The sequence below is a fragment of the Pipistrellus kuhlii genome, unplaced genomic scaffold (assembly GCF_014108245.1).
Source record: "Pipistrellus kuhlii isolate mPipKuh1 unplaced genomic scaffold, mPipKuh1.p scaffold_m20_p_12, whole genome shotgun sequence".
Lineage (NCBI taxonomy): Eukaryota > Metazoa > Chordata > Mammalia > Chiroptera > Vespertilionidae > Pipistrellus > Pipistrellus kuhlii.
Window position 1 is genome coordinate 40,484,221 of NW_023425427.1, and position 6,297 is coordinate 40,490,517.

A 6,297-nucleotide genomic window follows, 5' to 3' on the forward strand; every position below is an offset into this window, starting at 1 on the left:
CTTTTGTAAAATAAGGCCTAAAAGTAAGATTGATTAACTATATTATCAAAATTTTGCCTTATGACTGATTAAGTGGATTTTAATTTAGGTTGTAGTTTGTCTGAATCCATTATCTAGTTACATCTTGTATTATTTAATAACTTGAGACTGAAGAAAAAATAAGAATTGCACACAAAGTTAGAGAAAATGTTAGCTTGCTATTTTGAAAATACAGTGCTGTCTTTAGATAGAAAGCAATGTGTATCTCTTCATATGTGAAAAAAGAAACGTGTCTGAAGCATTAGACATCTATGTCAACAGAAATAAAAAATTCTTATATCACAAAGATGTTTATTTTCATTGATCTCCACAACTGCTCTGCAGAATTACCCCAGAGTTCTACACATGTTTTATCTTTCCTTTTCTCCTTTTCCTGTTTTTAAGCACAGCATCATTAATTTTATGGATAAAGGTGAAACACTGTCTCCTTGAATTGTATTATTTTAAAAAATCCATGTTATTGCAAATAATAAATTACAACATGCTAAAAAACTGGAGTGACAGTTGAAAAAGTAGTGTTGATGTGTGCAACTGTGCTATAATATCTAAAAAAAAAAAGAAAAAAATTAGCATTAGTTTCCCACATATTTAAAATGCAGTATTTAGTACTATAAATGATAACCTATTTATAACCAGCATAAAATTTCATATTTTCTTCTATTGTAAAACATTCATTACTACAGACTGATCAAGTTTAAAAAAAATTGTATCTCAGTCAGTTTGAAAGTCGGAAAAAAGTCTATGTGAGCAAGTGCTTTGGAATACCAGTATATATATGCATGTTTATTTATCTACCTATATATGTAAGTGTATACATAGTGGTTTTGGGAAACAAATATATACATATACTATACATATGATATTATTAAAAGTTTGCAAATACCTGAGATCAGTCAGCAAGGAATAGGGGGAAAAACATCGATTTTACAATTAGATTACTTCAATTTAAAAGTCATAATTTTGTAATTTGCTAATAATATAACTTCAGCAAGTTATCTAATAAACTATTGAGCCATATCTTTGTCAGGGTATTGCTATAAAAATTAAATAATTATTATATGCAAATTGTATTATATGTAAAATAAAGTTCCTTGATATAAAAGTCACTGATCTTGAAGACTAATTGTAACATACAGTTGTTTTCCTGCCATTATACTCCTTAAGGACTTCCTTGACTTTGACATTTTCAGGCTAGAAGGTTGGCATAGCTGTTTATTCTATACACAGCTAAGTTATTCTCTAGCCAGCAGGCAGAGAGAATTAGTGGCAGCTGGTGTCCAGGCAGTCAGTTATACTACTGTTTTTAAATAAGCAGGATTTAAGCTACAAAGGACTGACCTATAGGGAAAGAGTAAACATTTTCTTATATTCTGACTGACAGGATGGCAGAATGTTTCTGAATTTTTATGAGTGCTTAACTCATAAATGATAGATAAAATCTGAAGAAATACCAATTTAATGCTTTGAGTGAAAGTCTTTTATTTAGATTAGATAGATAGATAGAATGTTTTGTCAATAATTTTACTCCCATTATCACGAATTGTTCTTGCAGGATCTCTGTAAGAGGAAGCTGTTTTCAGGAACAATTTTCATTTTTCTGATGGAGTAATAAAAGCATTTAGAATTGTCGGGAACATTCCCAGATAATGGCATTGCAATAATTTTTCTCACATGGGTAAAGTATCATTTCTGCTCAAAATAAAGCAAAATTAGTATTTGTTATAGAATCCTGCATGAGGTACCCCATTACTTCCCAAAAGACAATCTAAAGAAGAAAAAAAAAACTATAGTAAGATACCAAGCCAATAAGCACAGGTAAGAGATTCAGCTTCTCTCACCCAAGCTCTAGTCCTCATGGAAAGTATCCAGGAGGTCCCGGTGCAATACATGGTAATGCTTTCTCATAAGGCAAGCCACACTTTGATTTACAATCTCTTCTAAAGCTTGAGCATCTGGATCAAAACCAAACACAGAGCAGAGAAAGGCCAAAAAGAAAATGCTTTCATTCTCTAATGCTCACAATACTACTTTATCTGAGTTTTCTGAAAATACCTTTTTCAAAAATGTTGGCTAAGCTTAACTAGGCGTAATGTCTTCACAAAGTCAGCAATACTGATGTAATTGTTGATGTCAGAATCGTAAACAAAATTGTCATTATATTATGTTTTCATTAGGAAAATGAAATTATGCTTCCCTAATTACCTCACTGCCCATTTACGTGTCTTCTTTCTAAGTGGCTGTATCAATTGTAGCACTTAATGGGCGCAGAGTGTTAGCTACCTGCTGCTTTCATTTAATCCACAGCAAACACAGAAATGTACAAACCTAAATAACCGAAGACTCGGGGCCCTGATATTCAAATCACAGGAGCAGGGAAATTTAATAATATTAATATTTTTAGAAGTGCGGTAAGCCACACTGTAATTAGTTAACAACGACAGTTATTGTGTAATGAAGGGGAAAATTGCTTTTATTGAATTAGTTGGTGATTATTTTTCCCCTTATTATAGCACTGCAGGTGTTTATATCTGCATTGGTAAGGTAATTAGGTCCAGCAAGTGTGTGGATTATGTTAGGGTAAATTAGTGTATCTCCAGATAGGAATTTAATGAAGTGGAAATGTTCCTTCCCAGGTTATGCACAGGAGTCATCAGAGCTTGTGCTGACCACTTAATATGATGTTAGGGAATGGGTTCAAATTAGGAAGCAGAATTGCCTGAGGACAAATTTCATTCTTTAAGAGACGTTTTCTTTTGGGAAACGTAAATCAAAGTGATGAATGGTGCAAATTTCCAATATTCCTCCATCATCCAGTCACTTTAATCTGATAATCTCTTTCTCAACATCATCCAGTGGATTCAGGAAAAAGTCATCGAGTTATCTTTTAGATCTTGTTACTTCAGCTCCAAGAGACATTTAGTCAGTTTCCCTAGAAGCTAAACAAGATAGAAAAACCTCAGTGACTCTGTGCCTAATATTTTCACAAACACAAAAATAACACTATATTGGCTTCTTTAACAGTCTACTAATATGAAATAAAAGGTTATATTTTTCCCTTATGTCATATAAAAACATATTGATCATTTCCATTTTCCTTGCCTATCTGGACAACAAGATCTAAATTATATGCTAATTTAAAGTTGCCTTAAAAACATTTTTCAACAAATCAAGATCACAGGCAGTACAAGAATCATTGACATTAACACAAAATTCAACATATAGACACTGCATTCATAATCCTATACTGGGTTAAAGCAATCTTTTGACCCAGGTGTGCACATGTTCTGTTTTCTAAGCTAATAAAAAAACTAGAACATCAATATAATTGCATTTGTTGACCCTATGAAAACCTTTTAAAACCTTTTATCCGAACTAGAATTCTTATACTAACTTGAATGTCCTCATGCAAAGATCAATAATTTAGGGAAGCTACCAATTAAATGATGTTAAACAAAGCAGCAGGTTACATGTTGTGAGACATCTTTATATCTTTAGAGCAGGGTTAAGTCTCTAGTAAAATCAAAGGGAAACATAAAAGAAAGTTGCTCATTAGGACTGCATAATGCTCACACTTGAAAAGCTTATTCCGAATTTTCTCCGGTTGCTTGAAGAGATCATTAAAAAATGAATATCTACTAAATAGTATAATCAATTAGAAATAGCCTGGTGCAAGGTTAAAACTTATTGGAGTATAATACATTTCTCTTTTTTTTGCTAGTATTTATTTGAGGATTTTTTTTGTACCTCATCTATAATGTGAACTGGATCAAAATCAAATTATGGACTTGAAGCTACCATTTTCATAAGGAATTGATAGTATGGGTGGGATTATGCATCTGTGTGTGTGTGTGTGTGTGTGTGTGTGTGTGTGTTACTTAAAAAGTGCTTTCATAATCATTATCTCATTTTATATAGTCAGCAACTCTTGGAGGTAAATGGATTATATTTTAAAATTAGAATTCAAGAAAATTGAACCATAGTTATTAAGTGATATATCTAAGGCTATGAGATGGGTGGGAGTTCAATGAAATAAATAGGCATTTGTTTTTAGTTCTAAATCGGTGGACACCTTGGAAATAATATATTCTAACAAGACAAAATTTAAAATTCTGTTTCCATAACTTTTTAAAATTCCTGTTTCTGTGCAAATACTATAAAAAGAAACTATTGTAGATTCAGAGTCTAAGAAAAATTCAAATTCTCTTTTTTCCTACTGTTACCAGTCATGGTATGATAAATTATTTTACCATTTTTCCTTTCTTTTTTTTTAACTAATCTTATTTTTTATTTGAAAGAGAGAAAGAAAAGTATGTAACAATATTACCTTAGAGTACTAAATTGCTTTAAAGCTTAGGAAAAGTGATAATTTCTCTGTACAGACAAAATTTGGAATGTAGGACCAACTTTAGCATATATTTTAGTCTTCTCCTTTATGGTTTCTCACAGTTTCAATACTTTCTTATTATGTCTTTGTCTGATTTTGTTATGAGGGTAATGAGATAGGATCCCCCTGCTTCTATCTTCTAAAAGAGATTGTAGAGAATTGGGATCATTTCTTCCATAAATGTTTGATAGAATTCAGCAGTGAATCCATGTAGGCCTGGTACTTGCTATGTGGTATTAATTACTGATTCATATTTTTCAGTAGCTAGAGACCTATTCAGATTGCCTATATCTTCAGGTGTGAGTTTTCACAGATTGTGTCTTTGAAGGAATTGGTCCATTTCATACAGTTTATTAAATTTGTGGGTAGAGAGTTTTTCGTAATATTTATTTATTTATTTATTTATTTATTTATTTATTTATTTATTTATTTATTTTACTTCTAATTTCCCTGGGATACATAGTCAAATCCCCTTTTGGTTTCTGGTCATAATAATTTTTGCACTCATTTATATTTATTTGTCTATAGGGTTATCAAATTTATTGATCATCTTAAGTTTTTGGTGTATTGATTTTCTCTATTGACTTTGTTTTCAATTTTATTGATATCTGATCTAATTCTTATTTATTTTCTTCTATTTACTTTGGATTTGTTTTGCTCATTATCTAGTTCTAAGGTAAAGCTTAGATGTATGATATTAGATCTTTCATATTATCTAATGTATGCATTCAATGCTATATATACCCTCTAAGAACTACTTTTACTGTACCCCACGAATTTTGATGTTATATTTTCATTTTCATTTAATTCAAAAAATGTTTAAAATTTATTTATATTTCTTCTTTGACCCATGTTTTGCTTAGGAGTATGTCATTTGTTCAAGTGTTTTGAAATTTTCAAAGTATTTTCTTGTTATTAATCTAAATTCTTGGTTGACTAAGGTCAAACATTGTATGATTTATATTCCTTTAAGTTGGTTATAGTGTGTTTTATGGTCTGAATGTTATTATTTTGGTTGATGTTCCAAATGAAATTGAGAATAATTTGTATCTACAGATTTTTTTGTGAAATAGTTTATAATTTCCATTATTTTCAGTTAACAAATGCTTTTGTTGATTTTAACTATGCCCTTACAGATGTTCTACCTGCTGGACCTGTCCATTTCTGAGAAGGTGGTATTAAGTCTCTGCTGTATTAGTACATTTATCTATTTTCCAAGTTTTTCAATCTTTTAAAGTATTTTTTCAATTAGAGTTGACAATATTATTTTTAGTTTAGGTGTATAACCCATGATTAGTAATTTATATAGCTTATGAAGTGGTCAACTTGATAAGTCTCATACCCATCTGACACCAGATAGTAATTAAAATGTTGCTGACTATATTCCTTATACTGTAATTTCCATTCCCATGACTGTTATGTCACTACCAATATGTGTTTCTTAATTCCTTTATGATTTTTGCCTATCCTTTCAGCCCTCTCCCATATTGCAGGTGTCAAAATGTTTTCTGAATCTGAGTCTGTTTCTGATCTGCTTGTTTGTTTATTTTGTTGTTTGTTTTTTTAGATTCCGTATACAAATGAAATCATGTGGCATTTGTCTTTGAGTTATTTCACTGAACACAATACCCTTTAGGTCCACATTATTGCAGATGGCCAAATTTCATTTTTTTTTTATAGTCTGAGTATAAAAGGTATAAAGGCATCACTTCTTCATAATCCATTGATGGACAATTAGGTTGCTTTCCTATCTTGGCTCTTGTACATAATGCTGCAAGGAACATATGGATGTACATGTCTGTTTGATTTAATGTCTGGACTATCCTCAGCTAAATACCTAGAAGTAGAATTGCTGGAATCTTCTTTGACTTGTT